This window comes from Protopterus annectens, chromosome 14.part0, assembly GCF_019279795.1.
Source record: "Protopterus annectens isolate FY-2018-M chromosome 14.part0, PAN1.0, whole genome shotgun sequence".
In the NCBI taxonomy this organism is placed as follows: domain Eukaryota; kingdom Metazoa; phylum Chordata; order Ceratodontiformes; family Protopteridae; genus Protopterus; species Protopterus annectens.
The window spans coordinates 656580119-656595885 of NC_056748.1; positions in this window are offsets into that span (position 1 = coordinate 656580119).

The following is a 15767-nucleotide window of genomic DNA, read 5'->3' on the forward strand; positions in this document are numbered from 1 at the left end:
ACCAGAGCCTGCCATTTGAGTCAAGTGTGCATGCTTGTCTGGGGAGTTTAATGAGACCTTGGGACCAACAACAGGGGGAAAGATGGGCAGTTGTGAGAAAGGGATACAAGCTCTGGGCATTTTAAAATCATATTTGTGTAAAATAAATGCAGTTATGCATTTGTTGACGTAGTCTGCTAGCTTTTTAATTTGTTTAAGTTATTCATTACTTGATCTTTCAAGAAAGGACATTAAACTATCCCAACTGATCGCTTCTATGTGTTGCTGGTGAAGCATATGTAAATTAAGAAACATAAATAGCTTAAAATGTATTTTATGCATATTCCACTTTTGCTCAGTGTACTTTAAGATGTTTGCTTACTGTTAAAATAAGTACTGTTAAACTAAGCACAGCCATGGAATATCTGACTAAAGGTTTTGGAGGTATGTGTAGTTTTTTTTATGGAGATAGCAAGGCAGGAAGGGCAATATTCTGTAAACTGCATTCCATTTCACTTGATAGTGACATATGGACGGTGTTTACAAAATAACACTGCTGGGTGAGATGCTGGTTACTTCCAAAACAAATCACATGTAAGCTTTAGGTCATTGTATGAAGTAAAAACTAATTAAATGCATATATCTAGTACTTTACTGTAGCTTTTCCACTTTTGAATTGTCTGTTTTTTTTTTTTGGGATTAGCTTGACAAGCCTTATCTGCAAAGCCATGGAGAGGATCATAATGGAACTCATAAATAAAGACATAGGGAACTTGCAGACTTTGGATCCAACTCAGTTTGGCTTTGTCAAAGGCAGATCCTGCCTCTTAAACTTGGTTGACTTTTTTGAGACAGTCACCAAGGCCATTGATGAGGGAAAGGCAGTCCATACAGCCTACCTCGACCTGGCAAAGGCCTTCGACACAATACCCCACTCAGGTATCATCGAAAAACTCATCAGCTTGAATGTAAACCCATACATCACAAGATGGGTTGCAAACTGGCTAAGTGACAGAACCCACAGGGTCAGAGTTGCTGGAGCCATGTCAGACTCAAAGCCTGTCACAAGTGGTGTCCCACAGGCTCAGTCCTGGGTCCACTCTTGTTTGGCATCTACTTTTCTGAAGTACAAGCAAACACAGGAGGGTTATGGCTGACAAAGTTTGCAGATGACTGCAAACTGGGCGCCATAGTCGAAAACACATCTGACACAGATATCCTCCAGAAGGGCCTCACAGAAATGGATAACTGGTGCCAGAGCCATGGCCTGAAGTTAAACGCCAAAAAATGCATAGTCATACCCTTTGGGAAAAACAAGGCTACCCCTAGCTACCATATAGGTGGCAATCCACTGAGCACAGAAAAAGTCATCAGAGATCTGGGGACCCAGGTTGACAGTAGCCTTTCGTTTGACACTCATGTTGCTAAAGTAGTTGGGAAAACCTTCTATATCACCCACCTGATCATGAAGGGATTCACATCTAGATCAAGGGAGGTCATCGTCCCCCTGTACTCATCACCTATTAGACCTATGATTGAGTACAATGCCCGGAGTGGAATGTATCTGACCAGACACCTGCTGCAGCTTGAAAGGCCCCAAAAGTTCCTCACCAAAAGGGTAAAGGGTCCCAAAAATGTCTTATGCTGCCCGACTGAAAGAACTCCAGCTCTATTCAGTCTCATACCGCTTGCTCAGAGGTGACCTGTGCCTGACATATAAGGCCATGTCAAACCCAGATTTGATGAATATGCTTCACCTCAAAAAATCTAGATCCCTCAGAACCACAAGGGCGGGTGACTTAAACCTTGACACGGTTATAAATAGAACGTGCTGGAGGGACAGATTCATCACCCAGAGACTGCCTATGCTGTGGAACAAAATCCCGGTACATGTGAGGCAGAGCACCTCTCTGGTCTTGTTCAAGAGGAATCTTGACCAATGGATGGGAGATTGCAGATATACCCCAGGGATTACTTCAGCGTCACTGCTTGACAGAGGCACAGCAAAATGATAGGCATAGTTTTTATTCAAACTAAAGGGGTGGCGAAAGCCACATAACTATGGGCTAGGCTTATAAATGCCCTTGGGCAGATAGCCTAGTATGAACCTATGAACCTATGAACCTATGAACCTATTAGTGACTGAATAAGCTCTTATTTACAGTGGTTAAAATGATTAGGTGATGCAGACATTAACGTATGCATCTGAATATATGATAAAACTGGTTTTCTGATTAAACATATATATAATCTACTTCTGTGCGTACCTTGTCTGTAAAGGAAGTGCTTTGAGATTTCCATTACTATAGTGACCTTATGCATTTTTCCTGACTATAGCTACAAACAAGACATTTTCAAAGTGTCTCATCGTTAACATGTCTTTTGTAGGGTGTATGTGTAACATGTGTGGAAGGCCTAAAAGTGTACAAGTACTGAGCACTCAATGCTATTTATGCATTTTTAAATATTCTTTAAATGCAGTAAAAATGCTGCTCTCTTGGTCCATTTATAGCTTTGAGTGGTGGTTTTTAATTTCTGTACTTGCGCTATATTAGAATTTGTGTTGTAGGCCATGTACACTGCTTTTTGTATTTATTCCTTTTAACAACCTATATTGTTACATCAGTCAAAACTCAGTGCAAATTGTACTACAGCTTTTAAGGCTGTTACATGTTTTCAACTCTGTTCTGTGGTGCTGCTGTTGAAACTTTTATGTGAGGCTAGAGCATAGTAGCACTGATCAATGCTTAACACAGATGATTACGATTGGATATTGGATAATAACTAGCTTGCTATTTGAAGCATGTACCCTATGGCATATACCTCCCTAAGCATCTAAAGCAACTTAAGAGCCCTCAATGTTTCCTCTCTAAAAAGATCTCAGGTCTGAGTACCCTTAGCCATTCGGATAGACTAAATGCTTTGCCCCTCTCTTCAATATCATACAGACTCTGGAGGGGTGATTTCAGCTTAGACTTCTATAATACAAATGACACAGCACTCTTTGAACTCCTTCACTTAAAGACAACTAGTGGTAAAGCAAACACCTGCTCTACAGAGAGGGAAGGTAGGTCTGTGTGTGTGTGTAAGTAAGGGGGGGGGGGTCATACCTCACAATTATCCAGATTTTTGCCTCATATTTTTGGTTTGTTTCTCATAAAATTGTGTTTTTTCTTGCAAATCACTAAGGACTGAAGTCAAAATATTGGCAGACATTTGAGTTTTAGGCTTCATATCCTCAGAAAATGCATGCTAATACAAAACTTGTTCTTCTATCCACTTTCTATGGAGGTAGAGGTATATGTATTTGTGTGTGTCATAACTTAGAACTGTAAAGATTTTAACAGAATGTCCAAATTTTTGCCTCATATTTTTGGTCTGTTCCTCATAAAAAATATTTTTTTGACATCACTGGGATGAGCTAAGGATTAAAGTTGCTAAATAATGACATTTGTTTGAGCTTCAGACTTCATCCTTTAGAAAATGCATTCTAACACAAATCCTGTTATTGCAGCAACTTTCCAAATGGGTCCCTAGTTTTGGGCCCTTGTCCCAACATTGTAACAGGCTTTGTCCAGACTTCTTGTGCTAAGAGATTGAGAGGTAGTGTGTGTGCATGTGTGTATGTATGTATGTATAAGAGTGAGGTAGCATACCCCTCAGCTGTACAGGTTTTTGCCCCATATTCCCCCTAAAAGGATTGAATTTGCTAAATAATAATAGACATTTAAGGTTTAGACGTCATATCTTTTAGAAAAATGCATACTAACAAATTCTGTTATTTTTAGCAATTTTCTAAGTTCATGAAGGCAATATTTATAATCTGTCCCTGTTTGTTTATTTTAGGCTTTGTCCAGATTTCTTGCACTAAGATGAGGGAGGTGTGTGTGAGAGAGAGTGAAACGCCCTAGTTAGAGTTAGCAGGTGGAATTTATTTTCAAGTGCATTTTTAAGGAATTGTGAGCTTCAAGGGACGAAAAATTTACTGCTGCTCATGCTAAGTTTGCTTAAAATGTACAACTGTTTTGTTCAGCAAATGGTATCACTACTGTCATATAAAATTTTAAAGCAGTGTTAGTAGCACAGCAGGTAGCATACTTGCATCTTGATGTAGAAGGCTATAAGTTCTACTTCCACAGCATAGGGCATCTGCTTTAGGCCTGTGATGCTTTTATTGAGGTATTTCTGTGGCCTTTCCAGTTGTTGCAGATGTCCTGAGAGGTATATACTGAATGGGGCATTGTATTCTATAATGGGTCTAATGAGGGATGAGTACAGTGGGACAATGACTTCCTTTTTTCTGGATGAAAAGCCCTTAGTGATGAGGTGTGCCACATAGAAGGATTTCCTGACTGGCGATGTGGTTATCGAAGGTGAGACCACTGCCCACCTGTGTCGCTAAGTCTCTTATTACACTTTCGGTGTTTAGTGTACTGCCACCTATGTGGTAATTCATGGGTACATGTTTTTTCCCAAAGGGAATAACTATACATTTCTAGGCACTGAGCTTGAGCCCATGGCTCTGGCACCAAGCATCTGTTTCTGTAAGGCCCTTTTGTAGAGTATCTTCATCATTTGGAGATTCAATAATGGCTCCCAGTTTGTAGTCATCTGTGAACTTTGTTAGCCAGAGTCCCTTAGTATTGGCCTGTATGTCAGAGAAGTAGATGCCAAACAAAACAAGAGTGGTCCCAGGACTGAACCCTGAGGTACTCCACTTGTCACTTGCTTGCAGCTGGATTTGGCATCAGCTACTTTTAAATTGTGGGTTCTGTCAGTAAGCCAGTTGGCAACCCATCGAGTGACGTAGGGATCAGTGCCCAGCTTAGTAAGTTTATCTATGATTCCAGAGTGGGGGATGGTGTCAAAGGCCTTGGTAAGGTCCAGATAGGCTGTGTGGACCACCTTACCCGCGTCCATGGCTCTGGAGACTGATTCGAATAAGTCAATTAAGTTCAGGAGACAAGATCGGCCCTTCACGAACCCAAACTTGGGCGGGTTCCAGTGTTTGTAGGTTGTCAATCTCTTTTTTTATAAGTTCCATGATAATACTTTCCATGGACTTGCAGATCAGGCTCGTCAGACTGATGGGGCAGTAGTTCCCAGGATCCAAGTTGGATCGCCCCTTATGGAGTGGGATAACTGTAGCTGTGCGCCACTCAGTGGGCAAAAAGAAAGTTAAGAAGTCCTTGTGTATCTGTCTCCATCACTGCCTCAGTCATTGGTGAGTGACTCCTTTGTGGCCAAAGCTGTTTCCTTGGATGATCCATCTTTTGCCTTCTGGTTCCTCTAGCTGCAGCTCTTCAGGAAGCCATTAATGACTGCGAGATTGACATATTCCCTGCAGCTATAGGGTTGATTCACTGGGCAAGGAAAAAACACTTTGGTTGACCTTCCAGATATGAGTGGTTGAAGGTATACTGCTTAGCTGGGGTAAGGTACCTGATTCCAGGCCAGTGCCTCTGTCATGAGTCAGTCCCATTCCAGGGATTTCCCTAGCAAGAAAAAGCAGAAACTTAAAAATGTATCTTCTCCTGTGTCTATTGTTGAGTCAGGTCTACTAATAGCACCATTTAAAAGAGGGAAAAACTTGGCTAGGCTTGTAAGGGCCTCAGGGCCATTAGCCTAGTAACCTCTTATGATCCTGTGAAGCTTGGTTGTAAGCAGTCTGCTGTCTAAAGACTGTGAAGATGCAGCCTGCACTTAGACAGTCCGTTGGCCTAGACAGAGCGAGAGAGAGAGTTTTTCTTTTTCTTTTTTTTTTCTTTTACGGACAATATGGCTCCTTGTTTGCATATATGCCGACAAAATCTTGCATGTTAAAGGTCAAAATAAGCAATAAGTGATATAAATCCATGGAAGTATGACAGTATTTATGAAATAATGTATGTATTGTGCTATTTTCTTTTCTTAAAAATGTTTATTGGTTGTAGAAAACTTTCATACCTCACAATTCAGATTTTTGTCTCATATTTTCAGTTTGTTTCTCATAAAATTGTGTTCTTTTGGCAAATCATTGAAGACTGAAGTCGGAAATTAATGGCAGGCATTTGAGTTTGAGTTTGACTTCATATCCTCAGAAAATGCATACTAATGCAAACTTTGTTGTTCTATGCACTTTATAAGGGGGGCAGGGGATGTATGTGTGTGTCATACCTATCAACTGTACAGATTTCCACAGAATGTCCAGACTTTTGCCTTATCTTTTAGGTCTGTTCCTCATAAAAATTCATTTTTTTTTTGACAAATCGCTGGGATGAGCTAAGGATTAAAGTTACTAAATAATAACATGCATTTGATTTTCAGACTTCATATCCTGTAGAAAATTCATTCTAATGCAAATCCTGTTATTCTAGCAACTTTCTAAATGTGGCCCTAGTTTGGGCCTTTGTCCCCAAGATTATAGCAGGCTTTTTCCAGATTTCTTGTGCTAAGAGAGAGTGTGTGTGTGTGTGTGTGTGTGTGTGTGTGTGTGTGTGTGTGTGTGTGTGTGTGTTCAGATTTCTGCCCCATATTTCTCCTGAGCTTTTTTCCCCGGGCCTCCACTGAAAAGGGGATTTTGCACAGATGGACTATCCCGGTTAACAAATGCCAAATAAATAAAAAGGATTAAAGCTGCTAAATAATAACAGACATTTGAGTTTTAGATGTCATATCCTTTAGAAAAATGCATACTAACACAAATCCTGTTATTCTACAATGATTACATTCATGACAGCAATATTTATAATCCGTCCCTATTTATTTTAGGCTTTGTCCAGATTTCTTGCACTAAGAGGTTGAGGTATGCATGTGTGAGTGAAATGCCCTATTTAGAGTTAGCAGGTGGAATTTATTTTCACATACATTTTCAAGGAATTGTGAGCTTCAAGGGAAGAGATGTTTACTGTTTTTCATGCTAAGTCTGATTAAAATGTGCAACTGTTTTGTTTAGCAAATGGTATCACTGCTGTGGTGCAGAATGTCAAAACAGTCTTAGTAGCATAGCAGGTAGCATACTTGCATCTTGATGTAGAGGGCTGTAGGTTCTACTTCCACCACATGTAGATTTGTATTTTAAGGGGGTGGAGTGCTGCAGTCCTGAGTATGTCCTCCTTTGGATGAGATGCCTAGTAACTATGAACCTGTGTTTCCGCTTGCCACTTATTCCTATTGCAATATACAAGCTTAGCATTTTTTTTAATGTAACATAGGCAATTTATTGTTTAAGGGCAGTAGGCACTGAATTTGTAGATGAAACACTGAAATATAAAGCTGTTTTTTAGCAACAACCTCTCCATTAGTTTCAGATCTCTTTAATGTGGAATTATTCAGATGACTTTTACTTCTGCAGAGATTGTGCAATTGTCTGATATTGGTAGATTGTAATGACAGACGTTTAAGTGGCCTTTTATGGTTGAAATGTTCTGAATTGGGCAATTTGTCATTATTGGTTCATATGTTTTGTTTCATTGCTTAATGGAAAAAATGTTCAAAACTATAAAACACACTAAAGTGGTGCTGTATTAACAAGGGATATAATTCAGTTATTATATATTATAATTAGTACAATCAGGAAGGTGAATCAAAGCAGTTATGCATGGTTCTGAAATGTGTGCAAGGGGCCTATGATTTGAAAACAGTCCAAATGTAAACTTAACCTGCCACTGGCCAGATGCATTTTCTTTGAATGTGGGTTTAAATGCTGTTTCAGTGCATGCGAGTTTCAAAGGTAGAGAAGTTTTAATGCTAAGTCTGTTTTCATTGTAAGACTATTACTTTGTTTAAGTTTAGGAAATGTCTATCAGTGTTTGTGCTATAAAATAGGAGGTTACTAAGCTATTGGCCCTGAGGCCCTAAAATTTGAAATAAAAGTTGAAAATTAAAACCAAGTATCTGTAATCATTGTAGAAGTAATGCATAAAACAGTATGCACACAGAGTTTTGAACAGTGTTTATGGCAACTGGGGAGAAATAGCCAAGTAATGGGATACTGGAATGGCTGTGTATGTGTGTTTGGGGGGTGCTTTGAAGGGGGTGGGGTTGGGGCGGTGCTCCAGGTTTGCACCCCCCTGCAAAAAATCCTGCGGACTCCCTTGGACACCATGTATACACACGCACACAAAAATATTTATATACGTTTGTGTATAAAAACTTACGTAGCATGCATAATACTATATACAGTGTGAATACATCTAGAGAAAAATACGCAATAGATATTTTTGTAAGCAGTCATACATACACTGATATATGTGTGTGTGTGTGTGTGTGTGTGAGACAGATGGGGTGTGTGCATGCATGTGTGTATTATATAATGGTCATCATCCTAATCAACCTCCTTTTTTCTACTTTTTACATTTCCCAAATCTTTTTCACCATACTAGTTATTAGACCCCACTGTAATGTTTTTTTATTCCAAAATCTTTAGGTTTAGTATGTTTTGATACTATCTTAGAATAACAAAAGTGATGCAAATATAATTATCCCCAGCCCTTTTCTTTTATTAAGCCATAAAAACATTCATTCCTTGATTTCTAATCATTTTGAGAATAGTAATATCTTACAGTACCATGACTTGTGCAATATGGGTGCTTACAATTTATTTATATTCATTATTTACAATAAAGTTAACATAGTAGAGTTAAGCATTACTGCTGTATACATTCTAGTAAATGCTGTTTAATATTTTACTTGGCTATATGTTGTGCATACAATCTTTGTCAAGTGTCTTTATGGCAGTATTTTTTTTTCTTCGTATCGCTAAGTACATTTATTTCCCGTTTTTATCTTTGCTAATGTAGCCCACATCATGAGTGAAAAGGGTCCTGGGACAAGTTCACTTTCCTGGTTAACAAAGTATAAATAAATCTAAAAAAGAAAAATGGGGTAGTGAACATGTCAAGAAATAATTAAGGAACTATTAAAGCGGGTTTTAATTCTGCATCATTCATGAGAGAGAAAAAACTTCCCACTGGAGTCATTGGGAAGTAGCAGACAGACTTACTTTGGAGTCCTTTCCAGTAGCAATTGTCACCTGTACATTATACAGAAAGGATCATTTCCTGCAGTGCGAGTTTTCACACTTCAGGATGAGTGTGTGGGGAAGGTCCGTCAATTCATTTATAACTACTAACGAATGCCTTCACAAAAGCCTTCTATTTACCTTCTTTCTTGCTGGAAGTAGCTAACAGCTATTTATAGCTTAGAACAAGCTCTGACAGTTGCATAAATGAAGCTTACCCAAGGAAACCTAGAACTAGCTACTGCGGTGGTGGTGCTGCGGTAGCGTTGTCACCTCACAGTAAGTCATTGTCCTGTTCGATTCTCAGCTAGAGCGTCTTCTGTGTGGAGACATGTGTGAATGGGCGTACCTTCATTGAAGGTTGTGCGTCAAAGGGCCAGCAACTCAGCAAGTAAAAATCTACTGCCAATCATTAGCGGACCGGAGTTCCGCTGTGGTGACACCTAACTGAGAAAAGCCGAAAGACACAACAACAGAAGATGTGTTAGATGACAGTGCTTCATACTCCTGCCATCTTAATAGTATGATAAAAACACCACTTCCTTTTGTCTTAGCATGACTCATATAAAGAGGACTTGAAATGTGTTCTGGGAAGAAGGAATGGAAATAGAGTTACACCCCCTTAATGGAGGTTAACATGGTGGGAGCTGGGTGTCATGTGAAAATGCTAGACTAAGTCTCTACTAATCTATGATGGTGTCAAGACATCTGTGTATACCATCTGTAATAATTATTTTAATTTCCAGCTACAACAAACCTTCATTTACCTGTTATGTAAGTGTTTATATGTGTATTTCTTTTGATGTTTTAAAATGTATATATAAAAGTTTCACTAGATTTAAGATGTTTTTATTAAGCATATCTTTTATATGCTGCATAAAGTTTAAATAATTTTTAAGTATTCATTTAGTCCAAGTATACAAAGGGCAAGTCCCTTTAAAAACATAATGGTTATAGATTGGAGTGGGAATCACAGTGAAATTTTGTATTTAAATAGGGGGTTGATATTGTATGTCTTAATGTCTGAGGAGGCAGTTTATTTAACAGTGAAAGCACTTAACATGTATTGTTTGAATAAAATACTTTTTCACTAAACTGGATTTGGAGCCATCATTTTGCTCTCCTGTTTTGTTGGCATTTGGATTACTTTTAATACTGAGCAGGCCAGTTATCTGGTGTATTTGGATATCCTTATGTGTTTTTTTTATTCAGAGAAATGTTACATACTATATTTAAATTCCATAGCTTTATTCACAAGCCTTTGATAAATTGTCTTTATATTCAACATAACTGCAGCATGCAGTCTTACCAGATCTTTTTTTTCATATATACACAGACTTTCAATTCTGCCAAATAGATATTACTCATTATATACAGGTATCCCTAATTTGTTTGTTCAGTTTTCATTCTACAAAATACATCACATGTATTCCAAACACATAAAGCTTCACTTAATTATTGTTAATGTTTTCAAACAGTATTACACATTTTTGTAGTACACTGCATAAAGTGTTTCACATAAAGAATGTCTGATAATCCCTACCATATGTTTTGATCTTTATTCACCAGTAAAAGTCTTAAAAATATTTTATCAGTTTTGCTGAAATTTCACTTCATTCCTTCCTTTGACGTCACAAAGTCTGAAGTTGTGTTATCTGATATTTTTTTCCTTTCAAAATTAATCTGTACCTTGGAATTGTAAAGTGGTGCTGCGGTAGCGTTGTCGCCTCACAGTTAGATGTTGCATGTTCGATTCTCAGTTAGAGCGCCTTCTGTGTGTCGACATGAATGAATGGGCGTTTCTTCATTGAAGGTTGTGCATTAGGCCCGGCAAGCCAGATCGTAAAAATCTACTGCCAATCATTAACGGACCGGAGTTCCGCTGTGGCGACCCATAACCAGGAAAAGTCGAAAGACAAGACCTTGGAATTGTAAAGGGATATGCAGTGTGTTAAAATTGGTTATGATTTTTCTGCACTTCTATCTACCAGTAATTGTGATACACAGTAATTGGGCTAGGTCACTTTAAGCTTGTGTAGCAATTTTTATCAGGTTAATCATGACCAAGCTTGTCCCACTGGATCACCACACAGACACATTTAAGTAAAAAAATATCTTAAAACTATCTCCTGTGTGTGGCCATTTCTCTTTTTTTTTTTTTTAAGAGTACATGTGTAATGTATGTGATATCTGAAGTGGAGTCTGACAGCAAATTAAAACATCTATCATAAATTACAAAGCCATGAACACTTCTGTGCTGCGCTGCCTATTGTAATGATATTTGAGAAGGCAAGATATCAACAGAGGAACACAGTAAACAAAACAGCACTTCTTCTTCTTTTGGCATTTCCCAGTTAGGGGTCACCACAGTTGATCAACTGTCTGCTCATGATTGGCAGTAGAGTTTTACTGTGTCGAGCTGCCAGCCCGGTGCCCAACCTTCCACGGAAGGCACACACACGCACGCACTCACGCCTAGGGCCAATTTAGACTGTCCAATCCACCTACAGCATGTCTTTGGGATGTGGAAGGAAATCAGAGCACCCAGCGAAAACCCACGTGACCACAGGAAGGACATGCAGACTCCACACAGAAGGCACTCCAGCTGAGGATCAAACCGGAGAACCTCTTGCTGTGAGGCAACAACGCTAACCACTGCACCACAGTGGCCACCCCAGTGCGAATTTTAACTACAAATATAAAGCTAAACTATAAATCACAGTAAAACAGAGGGAAATATGAAACATTCCCACAATGTGCATTTCTTAAATTCACACTGAGAAATCGTAATACTGCTATGCGAGTAAAAATAAAATAAAAATTGTCAATGTAAAATTCAAAAATAAAGTACAAAATAGTTGAATGAAATTAAAAATGGCTGCATTCACAATGTTAATTCCACCAACTCAATTAAATGTATAAGGCAATCAAGCACAGAATTGTTGGATTCAGGCCAAACAATTTTAATTATTTAGCATTGCATCTTAACTAAACCATAAAGTAGTAAAGCTACATGGTTTAAGGTTACCAGATGGGGAAAAACAAATCTAGTAATAATTAAGGAACAGTTTATGCAGTGCTGTGATACTGTGATGAACTTTGCTTATCTGAAGCATTTACTGAAAAAAAGGTGCGGGTCCAACACAGAAACAGTACAGCCATACAAAAGAAGTGAAGTACAGAGCAAAAGTGGGAGTTTGGTAAATTACAAGAATCACTTGCATAGAACTGAATGTAACTCAATTTGACAGTGATTTGATGTTGGCCAAAAACTGTTAATATATGCAGAACTACCACCCTATTCAACCAAAGTCTATGCACCAGCTTTGTCCCAACAGAATGGAGGACAACCACTGTCATCCCTTTGCACAAAGGTGGAGCGTCCACTGACCCAGACAATTATAGGCCAATCAGCCTAACTAGCTTCATCTGCATGGCCATGGAACGCATTATCATGGACCTTATAAACAAGGACATTGGCAACCTCCAAATGATTGATCCCACAAAGTCTGGTTTTGTCAAAGGGAGAGCATGCCTGTTAAACTTGGTTGCCTTCTTTGAAACAGTCACCAAAGTCATGGATGAGAGCAAGACTGTGCTCACCGCCTACCTAGCCATAGCCTTCAACACTATTCCACACTCAGGCACAACAGATAAACTTTCCCAGCTAGGCATCAACCCATATGTTACCAGATGAGAACTTCCTGAACAGGAAAATCCAGGGTCTCAAACAACTATCCTATACAGAAAGGCTAAAAGCCTTGTCCGTCTAGACAGTAAAGTGACTATAAAGTCATAAAGAGCATATAAAAGGGGATCAGGATGACAAGAAATGCATCATTATCCCCTTTGGAGAACATGGTGTCCCCATTAATTATCACATTAATAACAACATGCTAAGCACGTCGTGAGGCACTTGAGCATGACAGCAGAGCTTGCTCTGTGACTAATCATGATTGTGGAAAATAATGGATTTAATCATTTTTGCAAAGATATGCAGAGATAAAAAGTAACAAAGTGTAGAGCAGACAGTCAGGTTCTGTTGTGAGTGTAATAAGTCTATAAGGAGGGAACATAAAGAAGAGATGCTGACATCAAATCCATAGGAGAATCCTGGACTATGGTGGCAGCAGGCCTGCTCTAATTTTAGCTGTAATACAGTGAAACTTTCTTAATATGCACTTTATTTGTACATGGGCCTGGTTAATACATGATAAAGACTTGCCTCCCACAGTTGCAAAATTAGTACATGGAATTCATTAAAATATGGTACGTAGGTCTGTGCTTACATGTACTTCAATGGCAAAAAGTTACCAAGACATCAGCTAATGGTCCAGCATTAGTAGCGATGCTATAGGAGTACCTAATTTATTATTATCTATGTGGTCATGTGGATGAACAAACTTCCTTTCTGACTTTTGCAGTTTGACAGCAATATTGATGAAACGTATAGTAATATTAGTAATATTTCATTAATATTTCATTTATTCCAGTTAAAAGACAGGGTCACTTTACTTTTTTTGCACCAACAAAACTAGAAATGATAATTTATCTTCCCTTGTAATAGGACGTTTTGAAAATCCATGCTGTTTAAATCATGTGAATAAAGAAAAATTTCCCGTTATCTATAGAAGCAGTAAAAATTCATGGATTACCATTGCCATTTTTCATGACTGCTTCCATGAATATTTTGTTCCCATGGTTAATAAAACACTTGCATGCTCATATACTTTAAAAAAAAAAAGGCACCGTTATTGCAGGACAATTGTCATACTCATCCACCTGCTAACACATTAATTTCACGTATCAGTAAAATTCTGCATTCTTTACCTACCCGTGAACACCACATCTAAAATCCAACCTTTAGACCAATCAGTTATTAAAAAATTCAAGCAAAACTATAGACCTACATTACTTTCAGCCTTGGTTTCTTCTAAAACTGCTGATATTCCTGAGTTTTCAAAAAAAAAAAATCTAAAAGAAATTTATATTATTCAGCAGTCATGGCATGATGTTAAAAAGCAGTCAATAGAAAACGTTTGTACACACGGCATTATTACACAGTGCCAAAATGTTTACTCTCGACTGCCATGTATTAACAAAGTTCCACTGTACCTACTACTTATGGATTACTACTCCAAGTATCCACAGGTGATAAAAGTGAGTAAAAATTTATTTGAGGCTGTCATCCAAATATTGAAAGAAAAATTAGGTCTTTTTTGTCAATTTTTGCCAATACTCAGGAGGTCATCCGCATCACATAAAGACCAAAGTACCCATGGTCTACTTGTCAGGTTTAGTGAAGTATCCAAGTGATCAAAAATAATGTTTTCCAGAGGGCTTCCAAGATGGCTACACATTAAGTAACAGCTTAATTCTAGCTCTCCCATTGTGAAAACAAAAACTCATCAGAGAAGGCCAGCAGACTTTTGTGTTTCTGAGTAAATTTCAGTAACTGGCTATTAAGTGGACTGCCTGGATGCCAGGAAAAGAAGTAGTACAGAGGACCTGAAAGAAAATCAGCTACAAAAAGTGAGGAAAAACACTGACTGGAGAAAGCACTGCAGCTGTTCAGCAAAAAGCAGTGCAAGCTCCAGACTCGACTTCCATTAACCTAGTGGAAAGTATAAGACAACTGCACACAGACCTGGTTAAAATAAATGAAACAATTCTTTAGTAAATCAACTCAAACAACAAAAGGCTGGAAAAATGGAAGAAGGTTTAAATATATATTCAGATGTGGTGACAAGACTACAAAAATCAGAGACTGAAATGAAGAAAAGGCTGACTGAATGTGAGACTGCTCAAAAAGAGAGGTTTCAAAAAATGATAAATTAGAGGACAGAGCATGAAGGGAAAACCTAAGATTTTCAGCTATACCAGAGAAGCTGGAAGGCACAGACTATACTAATTTTATGAAAGCACTGGTATTCCACAGCAGGAGCTGTTAATTAAAAGGACTCATTGTGTGTATGCTCCAAACCTGGCTATGAGAAAGCAACCTAGACCTTTAATATTAAGATGCAATCTTACCAGCAGAAGGAGTTGATTCTGAAAAACTGTGGCAGAAGGACAAAGTACTAAAAGTGGGAGACAGCAGAGTGTTTACGCAGAATGATTACTCACTGTACACCAGGCAGAAGAGGAGTAAATTCATTCCACTAGTTATCAGCTATCTTTAATATCATTATTATATAAAATAAAGCTTAGGGGAAGGAGATGATGTATAGCAACTAGGACAAGGTCCCTTTAAAGTTAAGTAATGATCATAATAGTTTAGGCATACGGAGACAGACTTGTCCCATCATATGTACATGTGTGCATTCTGAAGTAAAAAGATATTACACTAGTTTTGGTGTGTTTATTTCTCATTGTAATGCAGTTATTTCTGACTGCATGCCATATATTATAATAATCCTGTATATCTCATTATTAAAATACAGTCTCTTTATCGGATTTCTTACAAAGAAAAAGAAAATAAAAATAATTCCATTATCAGCTAGAAATATTCTTGAGAGTCAGTTATACAACAGCTGCTTATATTGATGAAATTGCCAATAATGTAAAGCCCTGGATGTACCGGATACTTATAAACTAATGGCTTATTAACCCTGGAATTATTTTTCAACATGCATTACTGCTGTGTTCTAATCTCCCTTCCCCAATGAATAAAATCTAAATTAAATGAATACATGCAATATAGATGTGTAATTAGATTTTCACCTAAGGTTTATTTAGACAATCCACAATAAACTGAAATTTATTATAATCATGCCTTTTTACCTAT